Below are 12,893 nucleotides of genomic sequence, written 5' to 3'. Positions count from 1 at the left end.
TTTGAATCTAGTCCAGGCATGCGTGCAGGACACATAATGACACGATGGCAAATATTAGAGACAGAAGTTGGCAGTAGAGATAATTCATCCAGGCTTTCATAAATTTCAAACATACGTACTGGTTCTTTTTACCTAGAAAGCTATTCCTGGAAGGTAGTAGCCACTTTCATTGTGTTGTGCAGCTTCCCTCCCCTCAGTACCGCCAGGACTGCATCTGCACAGCTTTGCCTTCAAGGAGAGGCCCAGGGAGGCAGAGTCTAAGGCTGTCTCCTGAGAGCCTGGAGGCCTTGGGGCCGTGATGAGCTCACACCTTTTCACACCTGCCACCTGCACAGCGAAATGGAGATTCGGTCTGTTAGGACAAGGTTCTCTACCCAAAGCACCCCCTGTTCCCCAATGATCAGTGGATATACTCCTGTCTAATCTAGGTCTAAGATGGGTGAATGTCAGCCTGAAGCCTTTTATCTAGACTGGGAATCTGTCAATTGACCTGCTTTGTCCTTAATCCTAGAGCCAAACGGGCCATTATTCACAACATTCCAGAGGAAGCAGGTGCTGAGCCACCAATGCAGCCATTCATCGGACATCAGGCTCCAATGAGGCAAACTAAATTTTTTGACTTTATTTGGTTGTGGGGCTTGAATTCTGGACCTGGGCGCTGTCCCTGAGCTCTTTAGCTTAAGGTGAGCACTCTACCACCTGAGCCACAGGGCCACTTCTGGTTTTCTGGTGGTTAATTGAAGATAAGAGTCTCATTGGGACTTTCCTGCCCAGGCTGGCTTTGAACCGCAATCCTCAGATCTCAGCCTCCTGAGTAGCTAGGATTATTACAGGTGTGAGCCAATAGCACCTGGCAATTTTGGGCTTTATAATGTTTGAATTATAAGGAGAGATTTGGGATAAACTTGTTTGTTCGGAGGGGAGGGAGGGGAATCTAGAAAGAGCAGTGGCCATGACCCAACTTACCTGCATTTATACTATGGTGGCTGTGTGATTTTCATAAAAGATTCTTTAACATTGGAGCTTTGCTTATGATGGCCCAGTCCAAGCCCTGTCCAAAAACCACGTTAAAATTAGAACCCTGTGCACTGCCTTTAAACAACATTCTGTATGTATTGATGGGTGACGACAATGAAGAAATAATGATAAAATAGATGAAAAGATGTCTATCTTCTGGCTTTTCCCCCAAGATGTCTCTATTGCATATAATTAGCACCAGCTGTAAGTAATTGAAAACCAAAATGATGAATGAAAAGGGTACCATTGATCAAGAAGCATTGCATGCACAAACTGACATGTTGAATTGAAACCCTTCTTAAAGATAAGTTAATTTTGAAAAAGCCAAAAATCTAGAAATACATTTATAGGAATTAAATACAAATTTTTATTTCTTTTGCCAGAAACCTAAGTAGGCAGTCCTGGTGGGTCCATAACAACCAAAAACTTGGTGTTTTTTTTTCTTTTAATCTTGTTTACTATTTTCATTATGTATCTTTAAAACTCACCATCCCATCTGGCTGTTCCCGCTCCAGTCATCACAACCAACTTCTAGCCACGAATAAAGGGAAAAAGCAAGAGAAAGGATACCCTGATCCTTTAAAGATCATGCCTTTTGCTTTCATACTGGTCATGATTTGGTCATGTGGTCATATCTAACACAGTGAGACTAAGAAAGTCACATTATTCCCACAATGATAGGCTCAGGTACTGAGGAAAACCAGGAAGTGGACAGAAGACTGGGAGACAGACTGTTGCCCTTAGTACGGCAAACAACCACGTGTGAGGTCTTCCTGGCTGACTTCTCCCATGGTACAAAATTGAGGGTATGATCCATTCATGCCTTTGTAGGCCAGATCTGGGCCTGAACACCCTGGACACTCCATCAGCCAATCCAAATGGCACAGGGACTTTCTTGTACTTCCTTCTCTTAGAAAAATCACCTTTAGTCAGGTGCTGGCAGGTCCTACCTGTAGCTACTTAAGAGGCTGAGATCTGAGGACCGGGGTTCAAAACCAGAACCTGGGCAGGATAGTCTGTAAGACTTTTAGCTCCAATTAATCACCAGAAAACCAGAAGTAGCACTGTGGCTCAAAGTGGTAGAGTGCTAGCTTTGAACAAAAGCGCTCAGGGACAGGGCTCAGGCCCCATGTTCAAGCCCTACCACTGAAGAAAAGGGGGGAAAATCACCTTTATTATCTATTATCTGGAAGTCCAGACCAATACAAAAAATGAAGGGAAAACCCCCCTGAAAAACTCAAATCTTTTAAATTTATTTTCTTTTAAAGATTTACTTTTCATCATGATTTTAAATCCTAAATATTTGTTCCAAGCTGACACAGTCTAACAACCCATGCAAAACATGGTCACTTTACCCCTGCATGTCTGTATCCGTAGTCTCACAAAAGAAACCTGAAGCAATAGGTATATTTATGATTCAGTGTACATTGGCCCAAAATCATACCTGGTGACTTAAAATGTATGCATTTTGTATTTAAACAGGTCATAATGTGTGTGTGTGTGTGTGTGTGTGTGTGTGTGTGACTAAGAGCTCGGGAGACCTGGAATTCAGCCAGGCCAGTGCCCTCAGATATGCCTCTCTACCTTCAGCTAGCTCATTGTTCTGCCCTAGTGGGGGAAGCTGGGATGGGAGGGTGGCAGGGTTTGCCTTCTGTCCAATGGCTACACATTCTAAATCCCAGGTCTTTGTTGTAACCCAAGATCTAGGGCTTCACTGCCCCCTTGTGGGTGGTGTGGGCACCACAGGACTTTTGCCTAAAAGAAAATGAATTTTGCCTTTCAAATATAACTGGTAGAGTCAACACGGTTTGTGTGATTATCGCAGAAGGCATGCATCTCAATTGAACATTGAAGACTAAATTATCTTAATAAAAGTGTATAAAAATCCTTGCTTGCTTTTACACACTGGGTTGTGTAAAAGTTCTGTCATTGCTTTATTATAGATCCTACCTTATTTTTAGCACTATGAAAATCTTTTCCCAGGGAAAAGACCTGATGCTCTTTTCTAAAATGAAGATTTATTTTGTGAAGTAAATAGTAGATATTATCACCTCCTACCACCCATTTGTTCTGTGAGTTCTGATCTTGATGAAACATTCTCAGAGCAAATATTTTTTACATCATCACTTTCCTTCCTGAACCAACTCTAGGATTTCTCTCCACCATCCTTCTTGCTCCAGATTTGTGTGGGTTATAGTCATCATTTTAAAAAGCCATTTCTTCACTCACAAGTTGGTGAGCAGGAGCCCGTCCTGTCTCATGTTAGTGTTAGGACCTCACAGCTTACACAAGCAGCCTGAATCTCCCTCTCACAGGAGACTGAAGTCAGGAAGTGTGAGTACACACTTCCTGCTCCTTCTATCCCCTTCACATTTTCTTTCTTTATTCTATCTCTGTATCTTATAGCCAATCAGATGTCAAGAACTGGATGGTGCTCAACTCTTTCATATGGAGACAGACCCAGGCCCTAAGTCTCCTGAACTCCCTGCTCTTCAGCCCTTTCCTGAGGGCCTGCATAAACCTCCGTTCCCTCCCAGAGGCCAGGGCACCTCTCAGTTTAGCCAGCCAGAAACTGAGCAAACAGGTGTGCAAACAATACTACCATTCAGGGGTGATAAGGGTAAGCAAATAAGAGCCAGGGAGGAACTGGAGCAGCGGGCTGGCTCTCACCACCCCACAGATAAAGAAGTGTTTGATCTGGCTGAGCACATCCTTATCTGGTGGAAGATAACACTCACACACACAGAGGGAGTCAGTGCTTGCAGTCAGTAGGTTTGGAGACCAATCAACCCCTGGCCTGGCCACACTTCACTGAGCTCTGGCTCAGGAACAGTACACTAGAGGAAATTCTGCAGCTGACCAGAACTCCTGATTGATCACTACTAGCAAAAGAGCTCTAAAAAGATAGAAACATGGGCTGGGAATGTGGCTCAGTGGTAGAGCATGTGCCTAGCATGCATGAAGCCCTGGGTTCAATTCCTCAGTACCACATAAGCAGAAAACACCAGAAGCAGTGCTGTGGCTCAAGAGGCTAGGCTCTAGCCTTGATTACAGAGAGGCTTAGGGACAGAGCCCAGGCCCTGAGTTCAAGCCCCAGGATTGGCAAAAAAAGGAAGAAGAAGAAAAAAGAAGACAAAGCCAAAAGTCTCGGTGAGGGAGCCCTGGTAGTCAGTCTACCAAACCACTCAGAGCCTCTGATGGGCTTTCCATGTGGTCTCCCAAAAAACTAACTTAGACTTAAGAAAAGCCAGGCATCTCATTTTCTTTCTTGCTATTCAAGTGACTAGAGCTCAAGGTTCTGTAGAAGAATAAAAACTCAGGTAGATACAAAGCATGCTTCTAGAGAGACTTAATCAGGGTCATTTTCCACCAAGGCCTATGGATTAAAGGCTTGGTCCCCAGGGAGTCACTAGTGGGTGATGAAGTAGACCATAACTGGGTACTGGTAGAGACTTGTCCTTGAAACTGATCATAGGACCTGGGTCTCTTCCCTGCCCTCTCTCTTTGCTTCCCGGCTGGGTTTGCCATGTGTCTCCACCATGATGCACCATAATTACCAGAGTCCCAAACCAATAGCATGATTCAACTTATTCTCTTGACTTCCTGAAACTGTGAGCCAAAATAAAATTGTCTCTACTTCATAAATAACCTGTGTTAGGTAGTTATAATGACAAAAAACTAATAACTACAGATAACACTGATAACAGTATTAGTAGCTCCTGGGACTTACTTGGGCACATACTATGTGCTAGGAACTATGTTGTTTCTCCACATAAAACTTAGAGGGTCGTACTACTGGGATTGAAATTTCCAGTGAAGAAATAAGATTCAAATGGTTAAGAAACATGCCCTAAATCCCATAGCCATTGAGGAGGAGATTCAGGAGTGGAAATATGGCTTGCCCAGCTCTAGAATCCAAACTAATTTTTCTGGACAGGTGCACTCTACACATGCATTTTTCATCTATTGCATTATTTTGGCTTGGAGATGTGAGTCCCACCCTAACTGTTACTGGAACCCTAACTGCAGCCCCAACTCCTGGGCTTCCCCATGCCATCCACCTGCTCTTCCTTGAGTAGAGACATGGCGAAGGACAGAGCAAGGAGGTAACAAGACAAAGACAGCCACAGACAGCCCTAAAGCTCATCTGCAGCCATTTTCCAGGAATAGACATGAGTTTTTGGTTTAAAAAGACAAAGAATTAGAGGAGGGTGCAAAAGGTATTTATTATGAACTAGTCCCAGTCACGGGTATGTTCTGCTGGTCAGAGGTGGCAGCTCATTGTCTCAGGAAGGGTATGGTAGGGTTTGGATGACCATTATCTCACTCCCTGTTCTCTGGTGAGTTACATACAAGTTGCCACTGCTATCCTCAGTTGAGGGGAGCAACCTCATTGTTACAGGTAATTGTCCTCACTTCGGGGAGAGGGCAGTCTGTTCTGTTCTGCTACTCTCTGCTGTTACCTAGGGTAGTGTTGGTACCTTGTCATAAAGATGTTAGCAGTCAGGCTGTCCTTTCTGGAACCCAAGACGAGTACAAAGTGACTGTAGAGAGAATGGCTTGGGGCTGGGAAGATGGCTCAGTGGTAGAGCACTTGCCTTGCATGCTTGAGGCCCTGGGTTCGATTCCTCAGCACCACACAAGCAAAAAGAAAAAACTGGAAGTGGCGCTATGGCTCAAGTGGTAGAGCGCTAGCCTTGAGCTGAAGAGCTGAGGGACAGCGCCCAGGCCCAGAGTTCAGGCCCCAAGACCGGACCCAAAAAAAAAAAAAAAAAAAAAAAGAAAAAAAAGAGAATGGCTTATAGCGTAGGCAAAGGTAAATTGGAAGCAAGGATGCAAAACTTTTCTCCTGCTTTTAGTTAATTTCTGGGTCCAAGTGAGGTATCCATGCTTTTCAGCAAAGGTGCTGTGGACCTGTTTCATTATTGCCATGGGTGCTGACTTTGAGAAGGGATCTGGCCAGGACAAGGCGTCCACGGGAGCTGTGAGAAAGAGGAAGGAGACTGTCCGTAACAGGGGCCCAGTGAGATGGAATTTTGAGAACCTTTTCCAGGGCTTGCCTCACACTACAGTCCTCCTAAACTCCATTCCTGAGTAGTTAAGTTTATAACTGTGATTCACCAATGCCTGGCCCATATGTCAAATCAGTTGGAATTTAATCAGAAGGTATTTATGAAGAGACTGTGGAGTGTAGTAATTAGGCTGCTGGGTGCTGGAGCCTGAGTTATAATCCTAATTCCATTCCTTCCTTGCTGGTGGACTTTAAAGAAGTTCCTTATGTTTTGAACTTTGCTTCTTTCATCGTAAAACAGGAGTACTAATCACATTTACCTTGTCAGTTTATGAGGAGTTAGTGAAGTAGTACATTCAATGGCCTTACAACTGTCTCTGGTACCCAGAATGAGCCCAACACACACTCATTTCTTTCCCTTGATGCTTCAGCCTTTGTGGAATTGTGAGGTATAATTCTGATGCTGAAGAACTTTAGATTTGGTTAAAGAGGCAAATTGCCATACAGAAACAAGAGCGCCGAGCTTGTTACTCTTGTTGTTGTTGTTGGTGGTGGTTATGGAGCTTGAACTCTGGGGCTGGGCACTGTCCCTAAGCTCTTCAACTCAAGACTAGTGCTCTACCACTTTAGCCACAGAGCCACTTTCAGTTTTCTGATGGTTTATTGGCGATCAGAGTCTCTCGGACTTTCTTGTCTGGGCTGGCTTTGAACCGTGATCCTCAGATCTCAGCCTCCTGAGTAGCTAGGATTCAGGCGTGAGCCACCAGCACCCAGCTCTCGTTGCTCATTTTAAATGGACTCTCAATTTGTGAAAGAGTCAAGAAGAAGGGCAGGATAGCGAAGGTAGGAAGGAAGGCTTGACAGAAGGGGAGGAGGCCTTGACATGAAAGAGCTTGAGGGATGCCTGAACTGGCCAGCCGAGTTGCCTGGAGAGATGTGGATGACAAGAAGGTGTGCGGCCTATAAGGAAGAAAGAGACTGATCACAGTCAGTTGGCTGTGGTTGTGTTAGTAACACCTTTTTGAAGTAAATGTCGGAACTTAACTTGCATTGGGTTAAGACATAAATGGGTGGTGTATCACTGGGAATTGTAGGGATGAATACCTTCTGGCATGGCTAAGCCAAAGGCACAAAGCTCAAACTCGGTTGCCAGAGTTTGTAATCTTGACCCTCGTCCCCTGGAAGAAGCTCCATATGGTGACAAGGATAGCTGGCTTGTGTATAACTTCATGGGCAAGGAGCACCTGACTCCAACATTTCTAGTAGAGGCTTATGACTAAGGATCATTGGTTTGGCTGAGTGACTGACCCAATTGTAATGGATAGGGAGAAAGAGTATGTTCATAATTCAACCCCAATTATGTGTTCAAACTTTCTACACATCATAGGAAACACTGAGAACATAACAACCATCATGAGAATGTGGGGAAAGAAGGTGGGGCAGCCCACCCAGCATGCTTTTAGAAGGCTCAGTCCCAGGTGTGCGCTTCATGAGCCCTAGGTCCTTGGACAGGCCTGTACCTGCAACCCATCAGAGAGGCATTAGACACTGCCAATTAAATGGAATGAGCCAGGCATAGCCCCCCTGAAGAGGGCCAGAGCCTCCCTCAAATCCAGAGGGCCATTGTGAAGAGGAGAACATTCTCTCAGTGGACAGAATATTAGAGCAAGTGTCTAGGGGGGAAAAGTCAACAGAAAGGAGATGCGTAGACCCATGAAAGAAAGACAGCAGCCTTCTTAAGGGCGGGGGAACATGCCCCTAGGTGCAATGCCAGCACTTAGATGGGTGCTGAGTAATTTGGTGTTGGATACTGGAGCACTTATTATTAAATGATAAAGGAATTGCAAAAGTCAACCCAGCAACAACCACCGTGCCTCAGCCTACAGACACTCTCATTAGTAACCATGAGGGCCTGGGGGTCTCCCCCGCCACAACTCTTGTTATACACAACATAGGAAAGAGAGGAGTAATTAGTGCAGCTCTTGCCTGGCTGCCTCCATGCACTGGGGAGAGGGAGCCCTGAGCCAGGCTGGTCCCTGGGGCTGAGCTGTTATTTACAAGGCCTTGTGAAAAGCAAGCCAGGGGACTTTGGGGCTGGTCCCTGGAGAGAGAGATCTCAAGACAGAAAGGTGTAGAAACCCAGTGAAGTGGGTTCCAAGCAGAAGCCATACACAAGGCCTTCTCAGCCCACAATGGACGAAACCACTGGGCTTCATGTTAGTGGTATTGCCCTCTGACCTCTGGGGAGGCTGTCATGCCAGGTCCATCAGTGTGTGAGTTGGGAAAGGGTAGGGGTGAATGAGGAGGGCAAACGCCTGTCCATGCTTTGGAGGTTTTAAAATGGGAGGAACCATGTTGTCTGCCCTCTAGTGGCTCGTCACATGCTTCTACATACATAATGTATCTTCCCATTAACTGCAGCAGGCTTGAAAACTAAGTGAGGTGTCCTAGAGCAACAATGCTGCTCACTGATCATTCATGGACCCAAAGCAGGTACTTCCAATATAAGGACATAGCGGAGCTGGGCATGGTAGTTCATACCAGTAATCCCAGCTACTCAGGAGGTGGAGATTGGAGGTTTGTGGTTCAAGGCCAGATAGGGCAAAAAATTCATGAGACTTCCATCTTTAAAAGCCAGATGTAGTGGAGTGCTCTTATTTTATTATTAATTATTATTGTGAAAATACTGTAGAGAGGGGTTACAATTACATGGGCAAGATAATGAGTACATTTCTTATCAAGCATTGCAGCCTCCTCCTTTGTTTCTCCTTCCCATCCCTTCCCATCCTTCTCCTGCTCCCCCTACCACCTCCCCCCCCACCAAAGTTGTAAAGTTTGTTTTTTGACATAACGACTTGTACGTCTTATTGTTGCAATGGGTCCACCTGTATCCCTATTTAAACAATTTGTTTTTTCCCTTCCCTTCCACAAATTATATCAACATCCAATACAGTTATCCCAACTGTTCCAGAGATATAAACAGGAGGATCACAAACCAGTCCTGACGAGGCAAAAACACAAGACCCTATCTCTGAAACAATGAAAGCAAATAGGATTACGGCTTAAGTGGTAGAGTACCTGTCTAGCAAGCAAGAGGCCCTCGTTCAAATCTCAGCATCACTAAAAGAAAAAAAATGTGGAGGGGAAGTGGAGCTCTCTCCCTTTCCTTAAGTCATATGGCGTGAGATGCCCCAGTCCTGAGTGCCTACTAGGAGCTAGAGGGACCAGCACACACTTCCATCCAGAATAAATACAAATTGCTTCGAAATTTACAGCAGTTAAGTGAACTGCTGCTAGGATAGATAGAGCAGGTCTATGACGTGTCTCTAGTATCACTGCATCGCCAGCAATCCTTCCTTATATCTGACTGCAGAACCTCAGTGTCAGTGATCCATTTCTCATAATTGAGATGGCCTGGGTTTGACTGACTTGACTGAATGTTGGCTGTACTTGGTTCACCCTTGACAACTCCTGAAAGATCTCATGTAGGTTTAAAATGAATTTTATTTGCTGTCTTTATCCAGGAATGTGACATTTTGCTTAGAGATTGGGGTTTTCTGTGGTGTGTGTGTGTATGTGTGTGTGTGATACTGAACTCAGGACTTTGTGCTTTTGCTCTACCACTAGAGCACCATGGTCAGCCATGAAACCTGGTTTGGGACTCAGCCCCTATATATCAGGCACTGTCTGTAGTACCTGTCACCAGCAGGGTGGGGGTTCTGGTGTGAAGTGGGAAAAGGTCCTGAGGAAGAAGGATGGGCCATTGCAACACCAGCTGGAATGGTACTGGGAAGGAATGGAGGAGGGAAGCTGGAAGGATCCCGGGAGGGAACAAGGCGGGTGGTCATGCCTGTCTAGTTCCCATCAGGAGCAAGAGTGGTACATTGCTGAACGAGGCTCACGCATCTATGGAAGGCTACAATCTTACACTTGATCATTAGCAAATGTGGATTTGGGGGCTAAGCAGACCATAACTTAGAAGAGTAGTCCCTGAATTGTGCAGTTGATATTCATCACTGTAATAAAATTGTCTAGCTGAAAAGGTCTATATTGATAAACTAACAGAAAATGCCTTGATTTCATGGTAATTTCAAATTACCAAGTCTGTATTTTTTATTGTGCAGAACAGCTACATTTTTTCATCTTGTTGGGCCTTTTTTATAAGAAGGGTGAGGTTTCATTATGGAAAACTCTGGACACTGAAAGAAGGACTTCTCCAAGTACAGGATGGTTTTGTGCATGCTAAAGCTAGTTGGTGTGTGTACTGGTGTGTGTGTGTGTGTGTGTGTGTGTGTGTGTGTGTGTGTGCATGTGTGTACATCCATTGTCTATGGGTATAGACTGATTCTCTTAGGTTATCTGAACCAATCATGGAAATGTAAGGTTTTTCTCTATTAATCCTGTGGACTAAGATCACCATTTGGGAAAGGATGGGGATTTTCAGTACAAGGTCACATGTCTGGCTACACTGAACTATTCTAAGACAGTCTTATTTGGGAATGGGCATGGGCACTGGGCTCACAGCAAGCACTCAGCAAGAATTGGTTATGATTAAGTGGTTGAGAGGAGCACTGTGTCATTTAGGAGCTGCATTCAGCTGCATGAAGCAAAGTCCTAGAAACAGCAGTGCTATCAGCTCATGTAATAGAGACAATGATGTGCATGGTCTGTCATTATGGGGTAGCTCTCCACAATTCAGCCTCTTCATGCCTTCTCTACTTCTGCAAGTTCCCTTCCTAGGTCAAGGTAGCTGCTGGAACACTGGCCACTGAGTCACTCAGCAGGGTGGAAGAGGTGTGCAGGAAAAGGGCAGAGAACTGCATGCCTTCCACACAGTAGTATTTCAGGGTGTACCTCCCACATTTCTACTCACAGTTCAGTGAAGTGTCCATACTTAGCTCAAAACAAGGGCATGAAGTATCACCAGCGAGGTATAGCACCAGTCTGAAACAATATAAGAATTCTCCTACCAACCAACTTGGGAGAATGGCTTTTATGTGGTCATTAGAAGTCTCTGTTTGCACATTGTATCTCTTTGAGGAGAGACAAGATGGAAACTTCCATCAAAATGCTAAATGTTCAGTGGTCCATGTCTATAACCCCATTTATTCAAGAGGCAGAGGCTGAGAGGATCTCATTTCAAAGTCAGTCTGAGAAAAAAAGTTAACAAAATCTCATCTGAACAAAAGCAATCGGCTATGATAGTGTGTATCTTTTAATCCCAGTTACATGGGATGGCTAGCTAGAAGGACTGCAGTCTGAAAATAAGACTTGGGCAGGGGAGATTGTACTTGAAAAAAAAACTGAAAGAAAATAAGGCCAGGAGCATGATTCAAGTGGTAGAGCACTTGCCTACCAAGAACATGGCCCTGATTCAAATATATGTATGTTTATTAAAGTACATTATTGTTTATGGTATAAAAATCAGAAACAACCTGTCTACCAAATTGCTTTCAATAAACTGCTATCACAGAACACTATTCTGCCTTGAAAGAAGAACAAAGTCACTGTAGATTTTTGAAAGGCAGTATGATGGATTATTGAAAACGTTGCAAAATAGTATATATACTATGATCCCATTATTAGAATTTTACTATATATACCTCTGGTTTTTGCATCTGAATTTTTGCAGATAGAAGAATGAGCCCATTACCTTTGAAAGAGCTCCAAGGAAGCCTAAAAAAAAAGTCATAGCTAATGACTATGAACCAAATCCCTGGTACAAGTAACTGAAGTGAATCTGTGGTCAGAGAAAGTGGTAGCATTCTGGTTTTTAGAAGAGTTCTATCTCTAACCAAGTTTGCACCAGTGTTAGATGGGCCAATCATATGTATGGCTTTCTAGAACGTCTAATAGCAACATTGGGGTGGAAAGGGATTTAGTTCTGTGCCTGGCCAAAATCGAGGAATATACTTGGAAGTAATACTCCATTAGAATGACATCAAATCCAGATTATAACATGTGTTTCCACTCACTGAGCTCTGAAAAGAAACAAAGGAAACTTTCCAATGATGACTAAAAAAATAAAAAATATAAACCTGCATAGTGAGCTACAGCTAGCACCAAGCAAAGTAAATGAATTACAAAGCTTGGAGAACAAATGTGTAGCCTGTCCACTACAAATGCAGGGACTGGAAGCTAAACTCAGCCTGCTGTAAGTCCTGGGCTCTCATTAAGGAGACTGAAGCTATCTTCAGGCACATGGTAGCTCATGTGCCTGCAAGAATAAATGCATAAATCCCTTTGGAAGATGTCATTAATTCAGGCTTTTTAAAAAGAGGACTGCAGATTGCATAAAATCAAGTGAAAGATCACAAATTTTAAAAATTACCAAGCTGGGTGTCAGTGGCTCACAGCTATAATCCTAGCTACTCAGGAGGCTGAGATCTGAGGATCGTGGTTCAAAGCCAGCCCGGGCAGGAAAGCCCGTGAGACTCTTTATCTCCAATAAACCACCAGAAAACTGGAAGTGGCGCTCTAGTGGTAGAGCACTAGCCTTGAGCTGAAGAGCTGAGGGACAGTGCCCAGGCCCAGAGTTCAGGCCCCACCACCGACCCCCCCCCAAAAAAATATTACCAAACATATGTCAAGTGCCAGTAGCTCATGCCTATAATCCTAGCTACTCAGCAGACTCAAATATTTGAAGATCACGTTCAAAGCCAGCCAAGACAGGAAAGTCCGTAAGACTTGTATCTCCAATAAATGATTAAAAAAAAAAAAAAAGCCAGGAGTTCAGCTGTAGCTCAAGTGGTAGAGTACTAGCCTTACACACAAAGGCTAGCTTAGGGACAGCATACAGGCCCTGAGAACAAGGCCCAGGACTGGACAATAAAACAAAAAGGTAAGGAGAAATTGTTGCTATGGT

This window comes from Dipodomys ordii, unplaced genomic scaffold (assembly GCF_000151885.1).
Source record: "Dipodomys ordii isolate 6190 unplaced genomic scaffold, Dord_2.0 Scaffold63, whole genome shotgun sequence".
Classification (NCBI taxonomy): Eukaryota; Metazoa; Chordata; class Mammalia; order Rodentia; family Heteromyidae; genus Dipodomys; species Dipodomys ordii.
This window is presented reverse-complemented; position numbering follows the sequence as displayed.